The sequence below is a fragment of the Pristiophorus japonicus genome, chromosome 7 (genome assembly GCF_044704955.1).
Source record: "Pristiophorus japonicus isolate sPriJap1 chromosome 7, sPriJap1.hap1, whole genome shotgun sequence".
In the NCBI taxonomy this organism is placed as follows: domain Eukaryota; kingdom Metazoa; phylum Chordata; class Chondrichthyes; family Pristiophoridae; genus Pristiophorus; species Pristiophorus japonicus.
This window is the reverse complement of record NC_091983.1, coordinates 164583931-164607119: the sequence shown is the minus strand read 5'-3', so window position 1 is coordinate 164607119 and position 23189 is coordinate 164583931. Positions and strand designations below refer to the sequence as shown.

The 23189-nt window shown below is 43.6% G+C and overlaps 1 pseudogene; it reads right to left on the bottom strand.

The window, feature by feature from the left end:
- Positions 1 to 294: 294 nt before the first annotated feature.
- Positions 295 to 529, bottom strand: LOC139267509 (U2 spliceosomal RNA; annotated as a pseudogene).
- Positions 530 to 23189: the final 22660 nt, after the last annotated feature.

Sequence of the window (23189 nt, the reverse complement as noted above, 5' to 3'; positions counted from 1 at the left end):
TGTTTGCAGGTGCACGACGTGTGCCCAGCTGGGTAATGCCCCCAGAGAGGCCCCGCTCAGCCTGTGACCCTGGCCCACCAGGCCATGGTCACGCATTCATGTTGACTACGCAGGCCCGTTCATGGATAAGATGTTCCTTATGGTGGTAGATGCGTACTTGAAATTTTTTTTTTTTTTTTTTTTTATTAATTCGTAGCCAATCGTTCCAATTCTTTGTCAAATCACAAACGCCAGAGGTCACCCTGCACATGCCAAGGATCACTCTGCGCCAATGCTCTTAGCCAAAAGGCCTAGAGCCACTGCACCGTTCCCGGAAGTACTGCAATACCAGGTTCGTGCCATGGAGGTGGATGGGTCAGGTCCCTCACACACCTCCGTGGAGGTGGATGGGTCAACCCTCCCCACCCACCTCCTGTTTCCAAAAATGCAAGCATATACCTTCCTGACCAGGGAGAAACCACCCGGAGGTCATGGTGGCTGGTCAGAAACGGTACTACACTTGATCTTAGCCAAAAGGCCGAGAAGCGATACTTGAAATGTATCGAGTGCATCATGCACGTCATCCACCACCGTGGAAAGCCTACAGGTGATCTTTGCAACCCATGGCTTGCCAAACATCCTGGTTAGTGATAATGGCCCACGTTTCACAAGCTACGAATTCCGAGAGTTTATGTCGGGCAATGGCATCAACCACGTCAGGGCTACGCCGTTCAAGCCAGCCTCCAATGGCCAGGCGGAATCATTAAGCAAGGTATGTTCAGGATTCAAGGACCCTCCCTACAATGCTGCCTATCGTGCCTCCTGCTGGCCTATAGATCCCGACCGCACTTGCTCTCGGGGGTTCCACCCACAGAGCTACTAATGAAACGGACACTCAAACCTCGGTTGTCCCTCATTCACTCAGTCCTGACCGACAAAGTTGAGGGCAGCGCAATTCACAAAATGAGTACCATGACCGCCATGCGAGGGGAGATGTATAGAAATAAATGATCCTGTATTCGTCCTCAATCACGCCATGGGGCCCAAATGGCTTGAGGCACTATAATTGACAAAGAGGGGAATAGGGTCATCGTGGTAAATCTCAACAATGGTCAGATATGCCGTAAGCATCTGGACTAAGTTTAAAAAAAAGGTTCAGCATCGACACGGAGGTACCTGAAGAAGACCATGAGATGGAGCTCACCACACTGCCAGTGAACGAGCAACAAGAGCAATCAGAAGAATGCACAGTCCCTGTGGTCAGCCCGGACAGGCCGGAATCATCACAGGTGACAGACACTCACGTCAGTTTCCAACAACCAGAGCCCCAACTGCGGCACTCCACGAGGGAGCGCAGGCCACCTGAAAGACGAAACCTATGATTCCAATAAGACTTTGTGGGGAGGAGGTGATGTCATGTATGTAACCACAATGTAACACCACTGTATTACTGTAAACACTCAACCTAAATGCACACCTTGACCACAAGGGGTGAACTTGTGGGAGACACTCCTTACATGATCACTCAGATATAAAAAGGGAGGTCCCACGCAGTCCTGTGAATAAAGAGTTCAGGTCACAGACTGACCTTGTCCCCAGAAGGTGCCTCATGTGGTTTCATACTGTAGAGTAAGGACTTTACAGTATGAGGCGTGGGTTTGAGGCGTGCAGCAGTGGTAAGTGTGTGAAGGTGAGGTGAAGCTTTGATTGTGAGGTGTGAGTCATGCTAGCTAGAGATTGTCGGTAGGTGAGTGATGTGGGTGTGGTGTATTGAGCAGTGTGTGAGGCTAGTGGTGCAGTTGGTGGGATATGGCATTTGAAGATGCATTCACTCACCTTGACCACTCATGTGAGGTCATTAAACTTCTTCTGGCACTGGATTCATGTCCTCTGTCAAAGACTGGCGGCACTGACCGCTTCAGCAATCTCCTTCCACTGCTTTTGAACAGTATGTCTGGAAGGCCTCCCAGCCCCCTGCGGGTAGATGACCTGTATCCTCCTATAGTCCCCCTGCACCTCCAGTGCTGCATCGGAGATCTGAAGTCCCCTTTCTCTGTCCTGTTGAGACAGTGTTAACTTCCAGCTGCAGTCAGAATGAGGTACTTCTCTCATGAAGTACCTCCCCTTTAAGACGCATGGACAGTCTTTTACTCTGCAGGAAGCTTTTAAATAGAGAGTTGACTTCCCACGATATTGGTGCATCTGTTGAGCGCTCAGCAAACCAGCAATGCATTTAGTGTTGGGCTCAGCGCTGCAATCATGTTAATGAGCAGGCAACACGAATTTCATGTGCTGCCTGCACTACTTTTAACAGGCACAGGCACACGATGCGGGCCTTATCCAATTTAGTCACCGGAGAGTCTAAGTATAAGGAAGTATAAGTTAGAATATTTAATTCAATTCCAAATCAGGTACAGAAAGCAAAATAAAGAGAGGGGAAGAGAGATGGGATTAAGAGAGATAAAAGAATCAGAAAGCAAAAGTTTAAAAAAGTTGATTTTTTTTTAATTGCCAACAATAATTAAAATCTGAAGGAATGAGACTCCACACTTGCAAAAATTAATTTTCAGTACCAGAGAGGTTGTTTGGCAGTAATTACGACTTATCATGCTGATAATTCACTTACACGTGAATGCACAAGCCCTAACTTTTTCTGGCGTGGTTAGTGGATATCTAGTGCTTAAGTACCTCAACTTCACGCCCTTCATGTGTTTGAATGTCGAGAGTATCTATACTGTGGAGCAACTCGGACAGTAACTTTCTGAATTCTGCATTTAAGTACGTGTGTGGACGCCAGATGTTGATGTCTGATTTACTCCTGAATAACAGTGAGCGCTGATAGCCTTACAATTATTCTTACTGCAAAATCCGGGACATTATAGGCAGATGTTTTAATGCAGTACGGTGGGAGTGCCTCAATATCAGAAATCTATAAGTTATGTGCACTACAAGTTCGGCAGATGTCCTGTTGCACAGCTTTCCCACTATTAGCTATTTAAGAGTCAGTTGGCTCAGTTGGTACCACTCTCAGATTTGAGCACTTAATTCAGGCTGAGACTTCAGTGTCATACTGAGAGAGTGTTACACTTTCAGAGATGCTATAATTCAGATAAAAATTATTTCTACTGTCCTATTTTAAAGAGGGAAGCAACACTATTTGAAACCAAGTTATAAAGTAGAATTTGAAAGATAAGATTCCGCAAGGCAGCAATGATAGGAACAGAAACACAATATACAGAATAGAAACATACACATTTTATTTATTTTTCTTACTAGAAACACCATGGAAAATCAACTATCAGGTATTTATAGAATAATACAGCATGTATTGCTGGATTTAATGTTTCTGTGTATGTATTATAATAGAATGATATCCCATAGCACTCCTCATGGTAATTCAGAGGCTACATTGTTGCATGAGGAGTTTAACAAGGTGTAGAAGTGGTGGTGTGGACAGCTCCACTGACAGAATTTAGAAAGAGGTTTGTCAGAAACTATCCCACAAGAGAGTGAAGTAGGTATTTTTTAATTGGTTACTGAAAATAAAGTAAATAATATTTTCCTTACCCACTCTAGGTAAATAAAAAAATGATTCCTCATATGCCACGCTTACATAGTTAGATGAATCTCTGGACGCAAACTCTACTTTCTATCTGCTTAGTATTTGTTTTTTTATACTGAATGCCAAAATATCTATATAGAAAAGATTAAACCAATTTGCATCTTTACCAAATATCCCTGCAATAGTACTGTTTCTTACCAAATTAAGATTAAAAAAGGGCCCAAAAAACCTCATCTGATTTAAACATATTTGTTGGGTGCCCATGAAAGTACTGGCACACCTTGGCGATTAGAGAAGGGCATGCAGAAGATACGGCACTCTTTAATATAGATGGTGAAAAGCACTCTATGGCCATATGAAAGTGTTGCCGACAGGCCTCCCCAAAAATTGCTGATCGGCATGCGATTAGCGCCCCTTATCAAAAAAATTTGAACAGTAATTTCAAGAGTCTTCCTGTCACTACAAGGATCTGTATGTTCTTCTCACTGCCTAGTGTTGCTGACAAAGAAAAGAAAGACTTGCATTTATATAGCGCCTTTCATGACCACCGGATGATGCAAAGCGCTTTAGAGCCAATGATGTACTTTTTGAAGTGTAGTCACTGTTACAATGTAGGAAACGCGGCAGCCAATTTGCGCACAGCAAGCTTCCAAAGACATCAATGTGATAATGACCAGATAATCTGTTTTAGTGGTGTTGATTGAGGATTAAATATTGGCCAGGACACCAGGGTAACTCCGCTGTTCTTCTTCGAAATAGTGCCATAGGATCTTTTACATCCACCTAAGAGAGCAGACAGGGCCTTGATTTAATGTCTCATCTGAAAGATGGCACCTCTGACAGAGAAGCACTGCCTCAGTACTGCACTGGAGTGCCAGCCTGGATTTTTGTGCTGTGGGACTTGAACCCACAACCTTCTGACTCAGAGGCGAGGCTGCTACCAAGTGAGCCACCACTGACACTAAAAGAGGCAGGAGCCACAGGAAATCCAATGGAGTAAGACAACCATCTGGCCCACCCCCTTGCCACGTCATGGGCCTGGAATGGGGCAGTCAGAACTCCCACTCAACCAGACCTTATTTGAACCGTAGCAGCATTATTCCTCTGGGCAGAGACCTGGCATTTCTGGAGCTTCTTCCCCTTGCGTCTACAATGCCCTGTCCCTGCCCCCACCAGCCCTATATGAGACCCCAAGAAATGTTATGGCCATATAAATTCAGGACTTTTATTTATAGCCTCGTTCCAAATTTGAACTATGGTATATTTCTTCTAGAGGTTGCTTTTTCCACTCAGAACTCAAAACAACATTATTCATATAAATATAAATAAAAATGCATCAACTCATTCCATTTAGAATACAAAATTAAAAAAAAACTTCTCCTAGTTGTTACTTAACCAATTTTCTCCTGTAAATACACCCATCAATATCATGGCAGACATATTTCAAGTTTCCCATCAGTTCTGGTGAAAAATTCTGGAAGTGGACAGTATTGCTGAGGTGGAATTAGATGGCCTTAGTGGTGACACAGATGTGGGGTTTGAAGCTCAGCTCAAGATCAGATAGGGCACTAGGGTAACTTAGTGAAGGAGGATTTTGAGTGCTAATGTGGAGAAATGTAGAGGGAAGCTGAACAGGATGGCTGTAAATTTGCTGGTGTTAAGTTGGGGAAACTTATTGGTCTTCCAGGGCAAAGCGATCAGATAGCACAATCCAAAATGTAATTTTATAATTAAATTCCTCTATAAATTCATAATCAGCTAGCTTACTGATTACATTTTGGGGTTTGATAGATTTCGGGTGGAGGAATTAGGGATTGCTGGGATGTGGTATCATGGGGGTGGGGGAGAGTCGGTCTAGCAGCCTTATGGGGAAAGGGGTGGACAGGAGAATGGAACCCAAACAGTGCTTGTTCCCTTTCACATTGTCAGGCTCCTGCTCCCATTGCAATCTTGCATGTCAGCCCCTGACCCGACCCATTTGCAGCCTCTTTTGTGCAAACAGGTACCTCCCCCCCCCCGCCCGCCCATCACTTTCCCCGTTGTCAGCACATTTTGCCTTAAAGCAATTAGTGCAGTATTAATATGTTTGTCGATTTAAACAATCTTTAACAAACATAAGTTGCCACAAAATATAAAAGTTAATTTATAAAATGCTTAAAAGTTCATGCTCTATACAGTCTCCCAGTTTTTAATTACAAATATCGTCCTGATGAAATGCATCCCAGGGTATTAAAAGAGATGGCGGAAGTTATAGCAGATGCATTCGTTATAATCTCCCAAAATTCTCTGGACTCTGGGGAGGTACCAGCGGATTGGAAAGCAGCTAATGTAACACCTCTGTTTAAAAAAGGGGGCAGACAAAAGGCAGGTAACTATAGGCCGGTTAGTTTAACATCTGTAGTGGGGAAAATGCTTGAAATTATCATTAAGGAAGAAATAGCAGGACATCTAGATAGGAATAGTGCAATCAAGCAGACGCAGCATGGATTCATGAAGGGGAAATCATGTTTAACTAATTTACTAGAATTCTTTGAGGATATAACGAGCATGGTGGATAGAGGTGTATCGATGGATGTGGTGTATTTAGATTTTCAAAAGGCATTCGATAAGGTGCCACACAAAAGGTTACTGCAGAAGATAAGCGTATGCGGAGTCAGAGGAAATGTATGAGCATGGATAGAGAATTGGCTGGCGAACAGAAAGCAGAGAGTCGGGATAAATGGGTCCTTTTTGGGTTGGAAATCGGTGGTTAGTGGTGTGCCACAGGAATCGGTGCTGGGACCACAACTGTTTACAATATACATAGATGACCTGGAAGAGGGGACAGAGTGTAGTGTAACAAAATTTGCAGATGACACAAAGATTAGTGGGAAAGCGGGTTGTGGAGAGGACACAGAAAGGCTGCAAAGAGATTTAGATAGGTTAAGCGAATGGGCTAAGGTTTGGCAGATGGAATACAATGTCGGAAAGTGTGAGGTCATCCACCTTGGGAAAAAAAACAGTAAAAGGGAATATTATTTGAATGGGGAAAGATTACAACATGCTGCGGTGCAGAGAGACCTGGGGGTCCTTGTGTATGAATCCCAAAAAGTTAGTTTGCCGGTGCAGCAGGTAATCAGGAAGGTGAATGGAATGTTGGCCTTCATTGCGAGAGGGATGGAGTACAAAAGCAGGGAGGTCCTTCTGCAATTGTATAGGGTATTGGTGAGGGCGCACCTGGAGTACTGCGTGCAGTTTTGGTCACCTTACTTAAGGAAGGATATACTAGCTTTGGAGGGGGTACAGAGACAATTCACGAGGCTGATTCCGGAGATGAGGGGGTTACCTTATGATGATAGATTGAGTAGACTGGATCTTTACTCGTTGGAGTTCAGAATGATGAGGGGTGATCTTATAGAAACATTTAAAATAATGAAAGTGATAGACAAGATAGAGGCGGAGAGGTTGTTTCCACTGGTCAGGGAGACCAGAACTAGGGGGCACAGCCTCAAAATACGGGGGAGCCAATTTAAAACCGAGTTGAGAAGGAATTTCTTTTCCCAGAGGGTTGTGAATCTGTGGAATTCTCTGCCCAAGGAAGCAGTTGAGGCTAGCTCATTGAATGTATTCAAGTCACAGATAGATAGATTTTTAACCAATAAGGGAATTAAGGGTTACGGGGAGCGGGCGGGTAAGTGGAGCTGAGTCCACGGCCAGATCAGCCATGATCTTGTTGAATGGCGGAGCAGGCTCGAGGGACTAGATGGCCTACTCCTGTTCCTAATTCTTATCTTGGGTCAGTAGTGCCACTTTCACCTTTGTACCAAAATTTATGGGTGCAAATTCCACTTCAGGATTTGAGGACAACTGAGACTACCACTTTGGCAGACTACCCAGGGAGTGCTGCATTGTCAGAACTAATGGGCTAAAAATAGAGGTCATAGGCTTTCTTCGTACGAGCGTTTCCGACCCGAAAAAAATCTACAAATCTACCTTTTGTCCCGGAGAACCGTAAGATCTCGGTCGGAGGCCTAGATTCGTTGCACAGCGTACAGGGAGATGTATTTTACATATGTACATGCTGGAGTCATGTGGGCCTGGACAACCAATCACGATGCAGTATTCTCATTGATAATAATGGGAACTCCGTTTGTATGAGTTCCTATTACTGTCAATGAGAAAACCTCCTAAAACACTCAAACACAGCATAATAAATAAATAATACACCTCACATATTTAAAATTCATTGAAATTAAATGTAATTAAATGTTTTAGAAAAAATATATATTTTTTGGAATTTTTAATAGTGCTAAAAATAAACTTACCTTAATGGGCAGGGCTTTTACTATGAAAATGTGTATTTAAATTTAATTTTTATATGTTTTAAAACTCTTATGCTGGTAAAAGTAGACAATGTGCCTGCTTTCACCAAGCGTAAAAGTTTGAGGGACGTTTGCTGGACATGAGTTGGGAAAATAGCCCATTCTCTCCTGCGCGGCTGTCCTTCCCTCAGGGACGTAGAGAAATCTTGACAGATGGGAAAAGCCGGTTTTCGGCGCATGTGCTTCGCGCCCCGAAAACCGACTTCTGCGAGGCCTCGCCGGAATTTTAGGCCCATTGTCTTTTGGATGATACATTGAACTGTAACATTTTCCTCTACATGTGAATCTAAAAGAATGTAAAAAGGACTGGATCTCAAAGCACAGGAAGTTTGTGCCTTGGCCACCATGTATCTCTCAACTAACACCAACAAAATCAGATAAACTGGCCAGTTATCCCATTGTTATTTATGGGACCTTGCTTTGTGCAAATTGGCTGCTGCCTTTGCCAATAAAGCAACAGTTTCTACACTTCAAAAGTATTTTTTAGCTGTAAAACACTGTGAGATGACATGAAAGAGACTACTTAAATACAAGTCTTCCTTTTTTTCATTTAACCCCAAAAATGGTTCACAAGGCAAAGATTTGTTAGTTGAATTTTCAACCTTTGACTGGGGAAAAAGAAATCTATTCTTGATAAACAATCTTCATTGACAGTTAGAAAGAAAAGTAAATAAACCACAGCTGCTGCTAATCACAGGTCTAGTCTAACTGGGCACTTCATAATAGAAAAGTGGTTGAAGTTTTAAGTGAGACATGCCTGACATAAATCTTTTGAGAATTCGGTCTCCAGTTTGTTTTGGAAAAAGCAAAAAACTCACAAATCCTCATAGCAGGGGGAACGCATCAGAAGTTCTGGAAACTGCACATGCTCAGAATGCAAACCGTGGCGAGAAACTCTGTGCAGCTTTTTTGAAGTGAAAGTTTTTAGTCAGGCCGAGGCATTTGAGATAGGCAAGGTCTTGGGGGAAAAAATCTTTAAGGAGGGTATTAAAAATACAAGACAATTCAATAGATAAATGTAACCATGTTATTGTGGAAATTGTAATTTTTTTTTAGTTTGGTTAAAACTTTATTTGAAATTTTAGTTTTTGATTACTGAGAAAAAATTGCAGTTGAAATTGTTTTCAAAAAGCATTTTAAGTGATTTGATTTTTTTAAATTTTGTTCATGGGATGTGGGCATCACTGGCAAGGCCAGCATTTATTGCCCATCCCTAACTGCCCTTGACAAGGTGGTGGTGAGCCACCTTCTTGAACCACTGCAGTCCGTGTGATGAAGGTACTCCTACAGTGCTGTTAGGGAGGCAGTTCCAGGACTTTGTCCCAGCAACGATGAATGAACAGCGATATATTTTCAAGCCAGGATAGTGTGTGACTTGGCAGGGAACCTAGAGGTCATCGTGCAACCATCGCCTGCTGACATGTCCTACTAGGTGGTAGAGGTCGCGGGTTTTGGAAATACTGTTGAAGAAGCCTTGGCGAGTTGCTGCAGTGCATCTTGTGGTTGGTCCAGTTAAGTTTCTGGTCAATGGTGATCTCCAGGATGTGGATGGTGGGGGATTTAACAATGATTATTCCCATTGAATGTCAAGGGGAGGTGGTTAGATTCTCTTGTTGGAGATGGTTATTGCCTGGCACTTGTGTGGCATGAATGTTACTTGCCACTCATCACCCAAGTCTTGCTGCATTGGGGCATGGACTGCTTCATTATCTGAAGAATTGCGAATGGAACTGAACACTGCAATTATCAATGAACATCTCCACTTCTGACCTTATGATGGAGGGAAGATCATTGATGAAGCAGATGAAGATGGTTGGGCCTAGGATGCTGCCCTGAGGAACTCCTGTAGCGATGTCCTGGGGCTGAGGTGATTGACCTCCAACAACCACAACCATCTTTCTTTCTGCTAAATATGACATCAGCCAGTGGAGAGTTTGCTGCCTGATTCCCATTGACTTCAATTTTACTAGGGCTCCTTGATGCCACACTCAGTCAAATGCTGCCTGGGTGTCAAAGGAAGTCACTCTCATCTCACCAATGAAATTCAGCTCTTTTGTCCATGTTTGGACCAAGGCTGTAATGAAGTCTTGAGCCGAGTGGTCCTGGTGGAGCCCAAACTGAGCATTGGTGAGCAGGTTATTGGTAAGTTCCACTTGTTAGCACTGTCAACGACACCTTCCATCACTTTGCTGATGAATAAGAGTAGACTGATGGGGCGGAAGTTGGCTGGATTGGATTTGTCCTGCTTTTTGTGGACAGGACATACCTGGGCAGTTTTCCACATTGTTAGTTAGATGCCAAAGGTGCAGCTGTACTGGAACAGCTTGGCTGGAGTTGCGGCTAGTTCTAGAGCACAGGTCTTCAGCATGACAGCCGGAATGTTGTTGGGGCCCATAGCCTTTGCTGTATACAGTGTGCTCAGCCATATCATGTGGAGTGAATCGAATTGGCTAAAGATTGGCATCTGTGAAGGTGGGGACCTCAGGAGGAGGCCGAGATGGATTATCCACTTTGCACTTCTGGCTGAAGATGGTTGTGAATGCTTTAGCCTTGTCTTTTGCAATCACGTGCTGGCCTCTGCCATCATTGATGATGTTCATGGAGCCTCCTCCTCTCACTAGATGTTTAATTGTCCACCACCATTCATGACTGGATGTTGCAGGATTGCAGAACTTTGATCTGGTCCATTGGTTATGGGATTGCTTAGCTCTGTCTATAGCATGCTGCCTCTGCTGTTTATCATACATGTAGTCCTGTGTTGTAGCTCCACCAGGTTGGCATATCATTTTTAGGTACGCCTGGTGCTGCACCTGGCATGTTATTCTACACACCTCATTAAAGATGGGACTTAGACTCCACAAGGATTATGCGGTGGTCACTACTAGGAACATAGGAAAAGGAATAGGCCATTTAGCCCCTCGAGCCTGTTCTGTTATTCAATGAGATAAGAACATAGAAATTTTCAGCGCAAAAGGAGGACATTTCAGCCCATCGTGTCCACTCCGGCCGACAAAGAGCCGCACATCCCTTGGACAGCAGCCGTAAAGGTTACATATAAACGTATGAACAATGACGGAAAGGCAAAGAGCACCCAGCCCAACCAGTCCGCCTCACACAACTGCGACACCCCTTATACTGAAATATTCTACACACCACCCCAACCAGAGCCATGTGATCTCCTGGGAGTGGCAAAAACCAGATAAAAACCCAGGCCAATTTAGGGAGAAAAAATCTGGGAAAATTCCTCTCCGACCCACCCAAGCAATCGAAACTAGTCCAGGAGATCACCCTGACCATATTTGTTTCCCTGCAGTACTTACCATTATATCTGCGCCATCCAACAAAAGGTCATCCAGTCTAATCTCAATTACCAGCTCTAGGTCTGTAACTCTGCAGGTTACGGCACTTTAAGTGCCCATCCAACCATCTCTTAAAAGTGATGAGGGTTTCTGCATCCACTACTCTTCCAGGCAGCGAGTTCCAGATTCCCACAACCCTCTGTGTAAAGAAGCTCCCCCTCAAATCTCCTCTAAACCTTCCACCAACCACCTTAAAACTATGCCCTCTCGTAATAGACCCCTCCACCAATGGAAATAGGCCCTTACTATCCACTATGTCCAGGCCCCTCAATATTTTGTAAAACTTCAATGAGGTCTCCTCTCAACCTCCTCTGTTCCAATGAGAACAAACCCAGCCTATCCAATCTGTCCTCATGACTAAGATTCTCCATCACAGGCAGCATCCTAATAAATCTCCTCTGCACCCTCTCTAGTACAATCACGTCCTTCCTATAATACGGCGACCAGAACTGCAGCTGTGGCCTAACCAGAGTATTATACAATTTAAGCATAACTTCTCTGCTCTTATATACTATGCCTCGGCCAATAAAGGCAAGCATTCCGTATGCCTTCTTAACCACCTTATCCACCTGGCCTGCTACTTTCAGGGATCTGTGGACAAGCACTCCAAGGACCCTTTGTTCATCTACACTATTAAGTGGCCTACCGCTTAATGTTTATACCCTTTCCTTATTAGCCCTCCCAAAGTGCATCACCTCACACTTCTCTGAATTAAATTCCATTTGCCACTGCTCTGCCCACCTGACCAGTAGATTGATATCCTCCTGCAGCCCATAACTTTCCTCTTCATTATCAACCACACAGCCAATTTTAGTGTTGTCTGCAAACTTCTTAATCATGCTCCCTATATTCAAATCTAAATCATAGATATATATCACAAAAGCAAGGGACCCAGTACTGAGCCCTACGGAACCTCACTGGAAACATCCTTCCAGTCACAAAAACATCCTTCAATTATTACACTTTGCTTCCTACCTCCAAGCCAATTTTAGATCCAACTTGCCACTTTGCCCTGGATTCCATAGACTTTAACCTTCATGACCAGTCTACCATGTGGGACCTTATCAAAAGCTATGCTAAAGTCCATATACATTACATCATATGCACTACCCTCATCGACCCTCTTGATTACCTCCTCAAAAAATTCAATCAGGTCAGTCAAACATGATCTTCCCTTCACAAATCCGTCCTGACTATCCCTAATTAATCCTTGCCTTTCCAAATGTAGATTTATCCTGTCTTTCAAGAATTTTTCTAGTAATTTTCCCACCACTGAGGTTAGGCTGAGAGGCCTGTAATTACTCGGCCTATCCCTTTCTCCCTTTTTAAACAAGGGTACTACATTAGCAGTCCTCCAATCCTCCAGCACCATGCCCAGATCCAAAGAGGACTGGAAAATGATGGTCAAGACCTCTGCTATTTCCTCTTTTACTTCGCTCAACAGCCTGGGATGCATTTCATCTGGGCCTAGGGACTTATCTACTTTCAAAGCTGCTAAACCCCTTAATACTTCCTTTCTCATGATATTTATTTCATCCAGAATATCACACTCCTCCTCAATAGCAGTATCGGCATTGCCCCTTTCCTTTGTGAAAACAGATGCAAAGTATTCATTAAGAACCTTACCAACATCTTCCGCCTCCACACAAAGATTACCCTCATGGTCTCTAATAGGCCCTACCCTTTCTTTACCCTCCTATTCTTAATATATTTATAGAACATCTTCTATTTTAAGGGTTTTCCTTAATTTTACGAGCCAAGAATTTCTCGTGCTCTCTCTTACCATTCCTAATATCCTTTTTAATTTTGCCTCTTAACTTTCTATATTCCTCTAAAGATTCTATAGTATTTAGCCATTGATATATGATATAAGTGTCCATTTTTCTTCTTTATGCTCCCCTGTAGTCCCTAGACATCCAGGGTGCTCTAGAATTATTTTTCCCAACCTTTATCTTTAATGGCACATGTTTGGCCTGAGCCTTCCGGATCTCCTCCTTGAATGCCTCCCACTGTTCCGACACTGATTTACCCACAAGTAGTTGTTTCCAGCCACTATGGCCAAATCACTCCTTAACTTAGCAAAATTAGCTTTTCCCCAATTCGGAACTTTTATTCCAGGCCTATCCTTGTCCTTAACCATAATCAACTTGAATCTGACTGAATTATGGTCACTAGCACCCAAATACTCTCCCACTAATACCCCTTCAACCTGCCTAGCTTCATTCCCCAAAACTAAATCCAAGACTGCCCCCTCTCGTTTTGGGCTTGCTACATACTGACTAAAAAAGTTCTCTTGAATGCATTTCAAGAATTCCGCACCCTCTATACCCTTCACACTAAATTTGTCCCAATCAATATTTGGATAGTTAAAATCCCCTACTATTTTATCCTCTGGTTTTTGGACTTCACAGAAATTTGCCTACATATTTGCTCCTCTATCTCCCTTCCACTGTTTGGGGGTCTATAATACATGCCCAACGGTGTGATTGCCCTTTTTTTATTTTTCAATTCAACCCATATGGCCTCATTTGATGATCCCTCTTACATATCCTCCATTCTCACCGCTGTAATAGTTACTTTAATCAGTACCATGACCCACTCCCCCCTTCTATCTTGTCTAAAAATCCTGTAACCAGGAATATTGATCTGCCAAACCTGCCCCTCTTTTAGCCATGTTTCTGTAATGGCTATAATGTCATACTCCCAAGTGTCTACCTGTGCTCTTATCTCATCCGCCTTATTTGCTATACTCTTTGCATTAAAGTATATATCATTTAGCACAAGAAGACCTCCTTGCTTATTACTTACTAAGCCTTGTTTCCTCTGTCTTACAGATTCACTTTCTAGATTCTTGATATCCAATTTCTGCTTTACTTCCTTCGCTTTTGAATTTGTTCTCAGGTTCCCATCCCCCTGCCAAGCTAGTTTAAACTCTCCCCAACAACACTAGCAAAACTCCCCGCGAGGATATTGGTCCCAGGACTGTTGAGGTGCAACCCGTTCATGTTTGTACAGGTCCCATCTCCCCCAAAAGTGGTCCCAATGCCTCAAGAATTTAAAGCCCTCCCTCCTACACCAACTTTCCAGCCATATGTTCATCCTCTCTATCCTTCTACTCTTATACTCATTAGCACGTGACATCCGTAGTAACCTGGAGATTACTACTTTTGAGGTCCTACCCTTTAATTTTCTTCCTAGCTCCCTGAATTCTGCCTGTAGGACCTCATCCCTCATTTTACCTATGTCGTTGGTCCCAATATGGACCATGACCTCTAGCTGTTTACCCTCCTCCCCCTCCCCCCTAGAATGCTCTGCATCTGCTCTGTGACATTCTTGACCCTGGTACCAGGGAGGCACCAAACCATTCGGGAGTCACGTTTATGGCCGCAGAAACGCCTGTCTGTTCCCCTAACTATAGAATCTCCTATTACTAGAGCTCTTTTATTGTTCAACTCTTCCCCAAGTGCAGCTGAGCCACCCGTGGTGCCTTGGAATTGGCTCTGGCTGCACTCCCCAGAGGCACCATCGTCCTTACTGATACTCAAAAGTGAATATCGGTTTGAAAGCGAGATGGACTCCTGGGTGGACTCCTGCGCTACCTGCCGAGCATTCTTACTACATCTGGTGGTCACCTACTTCCCCTCTACCTGCACGCCTTTAAGCTGCGGGTAACCACCTCCTGAAATGTGCTATCCACGTAGCTCTCAGCCTCGCGGATGCACCATATTGACTCCACTCACTGCTCCAGCTCCAAAACGCAGAGCTCGAGTCGTTGAAGTTGGAGAAAACTCCTGCACACATGGTTGTCTAGGCCATGCGAAGCATCCAGGACTTCCCACATGCCACAGGATGTGCACTCCATGACACTGAGCTGCATTGCCATCCCTCTAATTAAACTTATCTAGTTTAAAATCTAATTAAAAAAAGAGAAAAGAGAGATATTTACTAACTCACCTCACCGACCTCTGTGGCCTCCCAAACTCACTGACCTCTGTGGCCTCCCGACCTCTGTGGCCTCTGAACTCCGGACCTCTCAGACTCCGAACTCCCCATCTCTCAGACACCCGAACTCCCAGCCTCCGAAGTCCCGGCCTCCGAACTCCCGAACTCCGAACTCCCCAGCTCTGTGGCCTCTGAACTCCCGATCTCCGAACTCCTGACCTCTGTGGCCACCGAACTCTTGACCTCCGAACTCCCGGCCTCCGAACTCCCGAACTCCTGAACTCCGAACTCCCGACCTCTCGGACTCCGAACTCCCGACCTCCGAAATATCGACCTCCGAAATCCCGACCTCTGAGGGCTCCGAACTCCCGGCCTCCGACCTCCCGACTCGCTTAACTCACAGTGCTGATTTGTGACCTAACTCCATATACCTGCCTTTGGTGCATATCCCTTAATACCATTGGTAACAAAAATTTATCAATCTCAGATTTAAAATTAACAATTGATCGAGCATCAATTGCTGTTTGCGGAAGAGAGTTCCAAACTTGTACCACCCTTTGTGTGTAGAAGTGTTTCTTAATTTCACTCCTGAAAGATCTTTAGACTATGCTGCCTAGTCCTAGACTCCCCAACTAACATGAATAGTTTCTCTCTATCTATCCTATCTGTTCCCTTTAATATCTTGAAAACTTCAATCAAATCACCCCTTAACCTTCTAAATTCTAGTCAGTGCAACCCTAATTTGTATAAATTCTCCTGGTATTTTATCCCTTGAACTCTGGGTATCATTCTGGTAAACCTATGCTGCACTCCCTGTGTCATATCTTCGGAGAGCTCACAACAGACAACCTGTAAGATGGCTGCAGGTTCCAGAATCTTTTGACCTGCTGGTCAGGGGATCTGTTTCTTATTAAACAGCACTAGCTGCAGTAACGCAGGTGTCCACAGTGTGGAGCTACAGACATTACACTTCTCCCTCCTTAATGAAGAAGTTATTATAACAAACAACCATCATACATAACTTGCATGGTTATACATAACAAAGGATATGGACTTATTTTGCCGTATTTACAAATCACTTGTTTTCTGTTTTGAAGGGGACCTTTGCTCTCAAACAGAACCTTCCAAACATGGTGTCGAATTTAAACTCATTCGAGGCTGATCCCAAGGGAAGTTTTCTTCCAAGGGATGCCCTTGATTTCCATTTGAACTTTCTCTAACTTCAGACTGTTTGTTTTCCTGACTCGGACTCAGACTTAAATTCTGACTTTCTCTTGGATTTGTTTCCAGTACGTTGGATGTAGGATATGCTATTAGTGTATCAAAACTATCTGATGAGTCAGAAATAATTGAATCACTCCCACTCTCAACTACTTCCATGTCTGTGGGTAAAATATGGTCAATGTGAACAAACCTAACCTGTCCATTATCAAACATCTTGACCAAATATGTGAGAGGACCACATATCTTGACCAGTCTTCCCGGTAACCACTTTACCCATTTATGGTGATGGTTTTTCACTCTCAATTTCTGATTTAATTTCACACTTCTCTCTTTTACTCTACCTCTATCACGATTCTCTTTCTGTCTTAATTGTGTCTTTTCTACGGACTGTGCCAAGTTTGGTTTTAACAACGAGAATCTGGTTCGTGGCTGTTGTTTGAAAAACAACTCTGCTGGTGTTCTACCAGTAGTTGTGTGAGGAGTATTATGATACATTATTAGATTATTAGCCAATTTGTGATCCACTGATGACTATCGTTTCTTTGGATTTGGATCCAACATTTGTTTGATGAGGGTACATTTTACAATTTGTACAGTGCGCTCTGCTGCATCATTCGAAGCAGGGTGGTATGGTGGAACCTTGATATGTTTCATACCATTTTTGTTCGTGAACTGTACAAATTCTTTTGAACGAAATTGTGTCCATTATCCGAAACAATTTCTTCTGGGAGGCCAAATGAATAAAATAATCTTCGCAAAATGTCTAATGTTTTACTTGTTGTTATTTTCCACATTGGAAACACCTCGACTCACTTCGAATGGATATCAATCACAATGAACAATTGTTGTCCTTCTAGCTCAGCAAAATCAATATGTAGCCTTTGCCACACCCTGGGAGGCCATTTCCATGGCTGTAGTGGTACTTATGGTGGTTGCTTGCTTACCGATTGACATGTCGTACAATGACTTATGATGTACTCTATATCTTTATCTAGACCTGGCCACCATAAATAACTGCGTACAAAACTCTTGGTCAAGCACATTCCCAGGTGCTGGTCATGGAGGTCTCTTAATAATTTGACCTGAATTTATTTGGCATAACCACTCTTGCATCCCACTTGATACAATCTTTATCGACTGATAATTCATTCCTACGAATGAAGAATGGATGAATATCTTTGTCTGTTACCTGGTTTGACCATCCGTTTGCAAAATAATCATACACCTTTGATATAACTGGGTCACGTTTGGTTGCTCTACCAATCTCTTCAGCTGTGACTGGCAGTTCATTAATGTATGAAAAATAGAACACCTCTTCCCTATCGGGTGTAACTTGTGATGGGGAAGGCAATCTAGACATAGCATCAGCATTACTGTGATCAGCTGATCGTCTGTATTCAATATCATATGTATATGCTGTCAAAATCAAAGCCCATCTCTGCATTCGGGCTGCAGCCAATGTTGGAACTGGGGACTTTGGATGGAGGATTGCTGTCAGGGGCTTATGGTCTGTAACGATGGTAAACTTTCGACCATACAAGTATTTGTGGAACTGCTTGACCCCAAAAATGAATGCCAAAGCTTCCCTTTCGATTTGCGCATAATTACGCTCACTGGCACTGAGAGTGCGTGAAGCGAAAGCAATTGGTCTTTCCTCCTCATTACGTAATATATGAGAAATTACTGCCCCAACTCCATACGGAGAGGCATCACATGCTAGCTTGATCTCCTGAGATATGTCATAATGAACTAACATGGTGCTCTCTACTAAGTTGCTTTTACACTCCTTGAATGCTGTATCGCATTCTTTTGACCACTTTCAATGGACCTGTTTTTTCAATAGTTCATTCAGTGGATGTAATACTGTAGACAAATTTGGAAGGAACTTCCCATAATAGTTCAAAAGACCCAAAAATGATCGAAGTTCAGTGACATTCTTGGGAGTGGGTGCATTTCTGATTGCATCCAGTTTTTCCTTTTATGGATGTAAACCATCTTTGTCTACTCTGTACTCTAAGTACTCCACTGAGTTTTGAAATAACTCACACTTGCGAGAAGACACTCATACTTTGTGCTTCTCTAGTTATTTGAGGATTTAATTCAATATGTTGTTATGAATTTGCCTATTTGGTGCTGAAATTAGTATGTCATCGAAATAACATATTACCCTTTCAATATCTTGCAAAATCTGGTTCACTACCCCTTGGAATATGGCAGGGGCGGAAGACACTCCAAATGGTAGCCTATTAAATTGATATAGGCCTAGATGGGTACTTAGTCAAGCATGACTTGGACTCCTTATCTAGTTCAAGCTGTAAGAAAGCATTCATAAGATCCAATTTTGAGAAAATCTGACCCCCTGTCAGTGTTGTGAACAAATCTTCTATATTTGCCAATGTACTGGGGACATTACCTTCTAGAAGGGGATCAAGGGGTATGGCGAGAAAGCAGGAATGGGGTACTGAAGTTGCATGTTCAGCCATGAACTCATTGAATGGCGGTGCAGGCTAGAGGGGCCGAATGACCTACTCCTGCACCTATTTTCTATGTCTATGTCTATGTCTAGAACCTGGTTTACGGTTACTTTATAAATCTTACCTTACCATCGGACGTAGGTACAACAACAACGATGGGTGTAGCCCAGTTACATCGATCTATCTTAGAAATAATGGCCCCAAGTTCCACATGATTTGCGCCTGATTTTTAGGAGCAACTGGTGGAGAACGGACTATCTTAGAAATCGCAATTCTCCACATTTTTTTTTCTGCAGTTCTAGTCAGTTAGAACAGTTTCACTTTGGAACAGAATTTTTTCTTCAAAAGAGGGCGTGTCCGGCCACTGATGCCTGATTTCAAAGTTTCCACAGTGAAAACGTACTCCAAACTAACTTAGAATGGAGCAAATGAAGATTTTTGTAGAACTGAAAAAACCTTGTCTACACATTAAAAAATCAGGTGCAGGTTACAAATTAGGCGTCCAGAACGAGGTGGGGTGGGGAGGGGGGGAAGGGAAGTCATTAAATTCTATAATAAATCCTTATTTATACTTATACAAATATTATACAAATAAATCCAACCTGAATAAAAATTTATAAGCAAAGAAAAGATTAAATAAACCATGTTCCTACCTGTGTGAAAGTGTTTCAGGCAGGTTCAGTCAGCTCAGCGGTGTGGCGTCGTTCCCGCGAACGGGAGGCAGGGAGGAGGCAGCCGTTCCTGACGGCGGGCGGGGTGGGGGAGGGAGTGAGGGCCCGACCGACCGCAGCGGGGAGGGAGGCAGGGAGGAGGCAGCCATTCCAGATGGCAGGGGGGGAAGGAGGCAGTGAGAAGGCTGCAGGAAGCTTCAGAAGTTGAGGCAACCATTCCCGACGGCTTCTCACTGCTGCAAGAAGCCTCAGTGCTGATCATAGAAGGGCAATGTGCTTTTATTAAAAAATGTTAAAAAATTAAACAGCTACAAAGAACTACAAAAATGGCCGAGTGCCAATGTTTCCTTCACATTGCGCATGCGCGAATGCTCCAATGCGTACGCGCAGGGTTGCCGGCACGAAAAAAACTAATTAAAATGGTACCCGCCCCCTCCCACTTACAAAATCGGTGTGAGTGGTAGGCTCCGCCCCCTGGGCGCCGTGCCAAGCTGCCATGGAGCTGCAAGGCGCTCCAGAATCGCCCGTTTTTCTTGCGCCGTTTTCGGTGTGAAAAACGGGCGCCCAGCTCGGAGGGGCGCCCGTTTTGTAGTGTGTGGAAACTTGGGGCCGATGTGTTTTGAGTTCTTGCTCAACTTTCTCCTTGACTGCATATGGTACGGAACATGGCTTGCAGTAAACCAATCTAGTGTCCTTCTGTACCCTGACACTCGCCTTGAAGCCTTGAATTGGACTGCCAGTTTCGCAGAACACCTTCAGATAATTCTTGATAACATCATCCTTTGACTCAAATCTCGTTTCAACACAAAAAATCTCACTCCAATCCAGCTTCAGTGATTCCAACCAATTTCTTCCGAGTAAGGCAGGCTTGTCTCCTGCCACTACTATTAGAGGCAAGCTCTGAACTTGATCCTTGTATTTCACCGGTACGGTGATACGACCTACCACCGGAATGTTCTCTTCTGAGTAGCCTCGCAGCTCTATCTTGGCTTTCTCCAATGGGAAATCATGCAATTTGTCGAGGTATAGCGACTTCGGTACTACACTCACGGATGCACCAGTGTCGATTTCCATGGGTATCTTGAATCCCGCAACATCTATGTGGGTTATGATACTTTTCGAATCGCTGTTCGTTAACCTCGTGCTCCTAATGGCATTTAACTCTAGCATCTCCTCGTCCTGTTGTTCTTCCATTCTATGTAGTCTCTGGGGATTTCTACTCATAGCTTTGAAAGCTGGTTTACCCTTCAGTCGGCATGCCTTCGCAAGATGCCCAGTTTTCCTGCAGACAAAACACTCTGCCTTCATATATGGACAACTTTGAGCATCAATTGCTGTTTGCGGAAGAGAGTTCCAAACTAGTGTTTGAAGTGGCATTGATGGGCTCGATGATCACCTCCGCAGCACCAACAAGGTGTTACCTGCCTCGCATTAACGTTTGATGGCGGACTCTGGGTCATCTGAGGTCGTGCAGCTGTCGGCGTGTACATTCTGCTATATGCATTCCTGCCTGAAAACAACGTTAATTTGTGTACAGTATTTGCCGAAACCTCTTTATGCTGCGAAATTTGTTTGGTGTTATTGCTGGTGGACATAAATGACTGGGCTATCATCATGGCTTTGCTCAGGTTTGGTGTTTCAACAGTCAATAGTTTGCGAAGGATAACCTCATGGCCAATGCCAAGCACAAAAATGTCTCTTAGCATTTGCTCCAGGAATCCATTGAATTCACAATGTCCTGCAAGGCGCCTTAGTTCGGTAGCTCGTCACTTCGTGGTCTTCAGACCGTTGACGTGTGTAAAATCGATACCTTGCCATCAGAATGCTTTCCTTCGGATTTAGGTGCTCCCGGACCAGCGTACACCATTCTTCATATGATTTGGTTGTTAGTTTCACCGGAGCTAGAAGATTCTTCATGAGGCCAGAGGTTGTTGCCCGACAGACGTTGAGGAGGATTGCCCTTCGTTTGGCAGCGTTCTCGTCTCCTTCCAGCTCATTGGCCACGAAGTATTGGTCGAGTCGCTCCACAAAGGCCTCCCAATCGTTCGCTTCTGAGAATTTCTCCAGGATGCCAACAGTTCTCTGCATATTCGCATGATTGTTCGTTATCTCATCGCCAGTTGTTAAGCTCATAATAAAGTAATGTAACTGAGTACTGTAGACAATGAGTAAGTATGACCTTAGCTCCTTTATTCAAACTCCAGAGTGTTGCTACAGCATGGGTGGCTTGCTTATATACAATGCTCCCAAGGGATGTTGGGGTCCCTTGGGACTCCAACAGGTAAGCCCTCTGGTTGCGGCATGATACAGGTTGCCTAGGGTTGTATACATAACACTTTGTGTGTAGAAGTGTTTCTTAATTTCATTCCTGAAAGATTTTTAGACTATGCTGCTTAGTCCTTGACTCCCCAACTAACATGAATAGTTTTGCTCTATCTATCCTATCTGTTCCCTTTAATATCTTGAAAACGTCAATCAAATCATCCCTTAACCTTCTAAATTCCAATAAATGCAACCCTAATTTGTGTAAATTCTCCTGGTAATTTACCCCTTGAACTCTGAGTATCGTTCCGGTAAACCTACACTGCACTCCCTCCAAGGCCAATTTATCTTTCTTAAGGTGTGGTGCCCAGATCTGTCCACAGTACTCCAGCTGTGATCCAACCAGAGCTTTGTATAGCTGCAGCATAACTTCTACTTAGTGTCAGTGTGGCTCAGTGAGTAGCACACGCGCCCCTGAGTTAGAAGGAAGGTTGTGGGTTCATGTTCCACTCCAGGAACGTTGTCCCACTCCAGGAACTTGAGCACATAAATTTCAGCTGAGACTCCAGTGCTGAGGGAGCACTGCACTGTTGGATCATTCTTTCGGATGAGATATTAAACCGAGGCCCCATCTACCCTCTCAGATGGACGTAAATATCCCATGGCACTATTTCAAAGCAAGAACAGAGGAGTTATCCCTGGTGTCCTGGCCAATATTTATCCCTCAACAACAACAACTTTTATTTATATATGGCCTTTAATGCCTCAATCAACATCGCTAAATCAGATTATCTGGTCATTATCACATTGTTGTTTTTGGGAGCTTGCTGTGCGCAAATTGGCTGCAACGTTTCCCACACTCCAAAAGTACTTAATTGGCTTTGAGGTGTCTGGTGATCGTGAATGTCACTATATAATGCAAGTATTTCTTTCTTACCCCCTTGTATTCTAGTCCTCTAGATATAAAGGCCAGTATTCCAATGGCCTTTTTGATGATTTTCTGTACCTGTTCATGACATTTTAATGATCTATTTACTTGGATCCCCCAGTCTCTTTGGACCCCCACTGTTTTTAGCTTTTTGCCATTTAGAAAGTGCCCTGTTCTATCCTTTTTAGGTCCAAAGTGGATGACCTCACATTTGTCTACATTGAAATCCATTTGCCAAAGTTTTGCCTATTCACTTAATCTATCAATATTCCTTTGTAATTTTATGCTTTCATCTAAACTGCCTACAATGCCACCTATCTTTGTGTCATCGGCAGATTTGGATATATGGCTTTCTATGCCATCATCTAAGTCATTAATAAATATTGTAAATAGTTGTGGCCTCAACACAGATTCCTGCGGGACACCA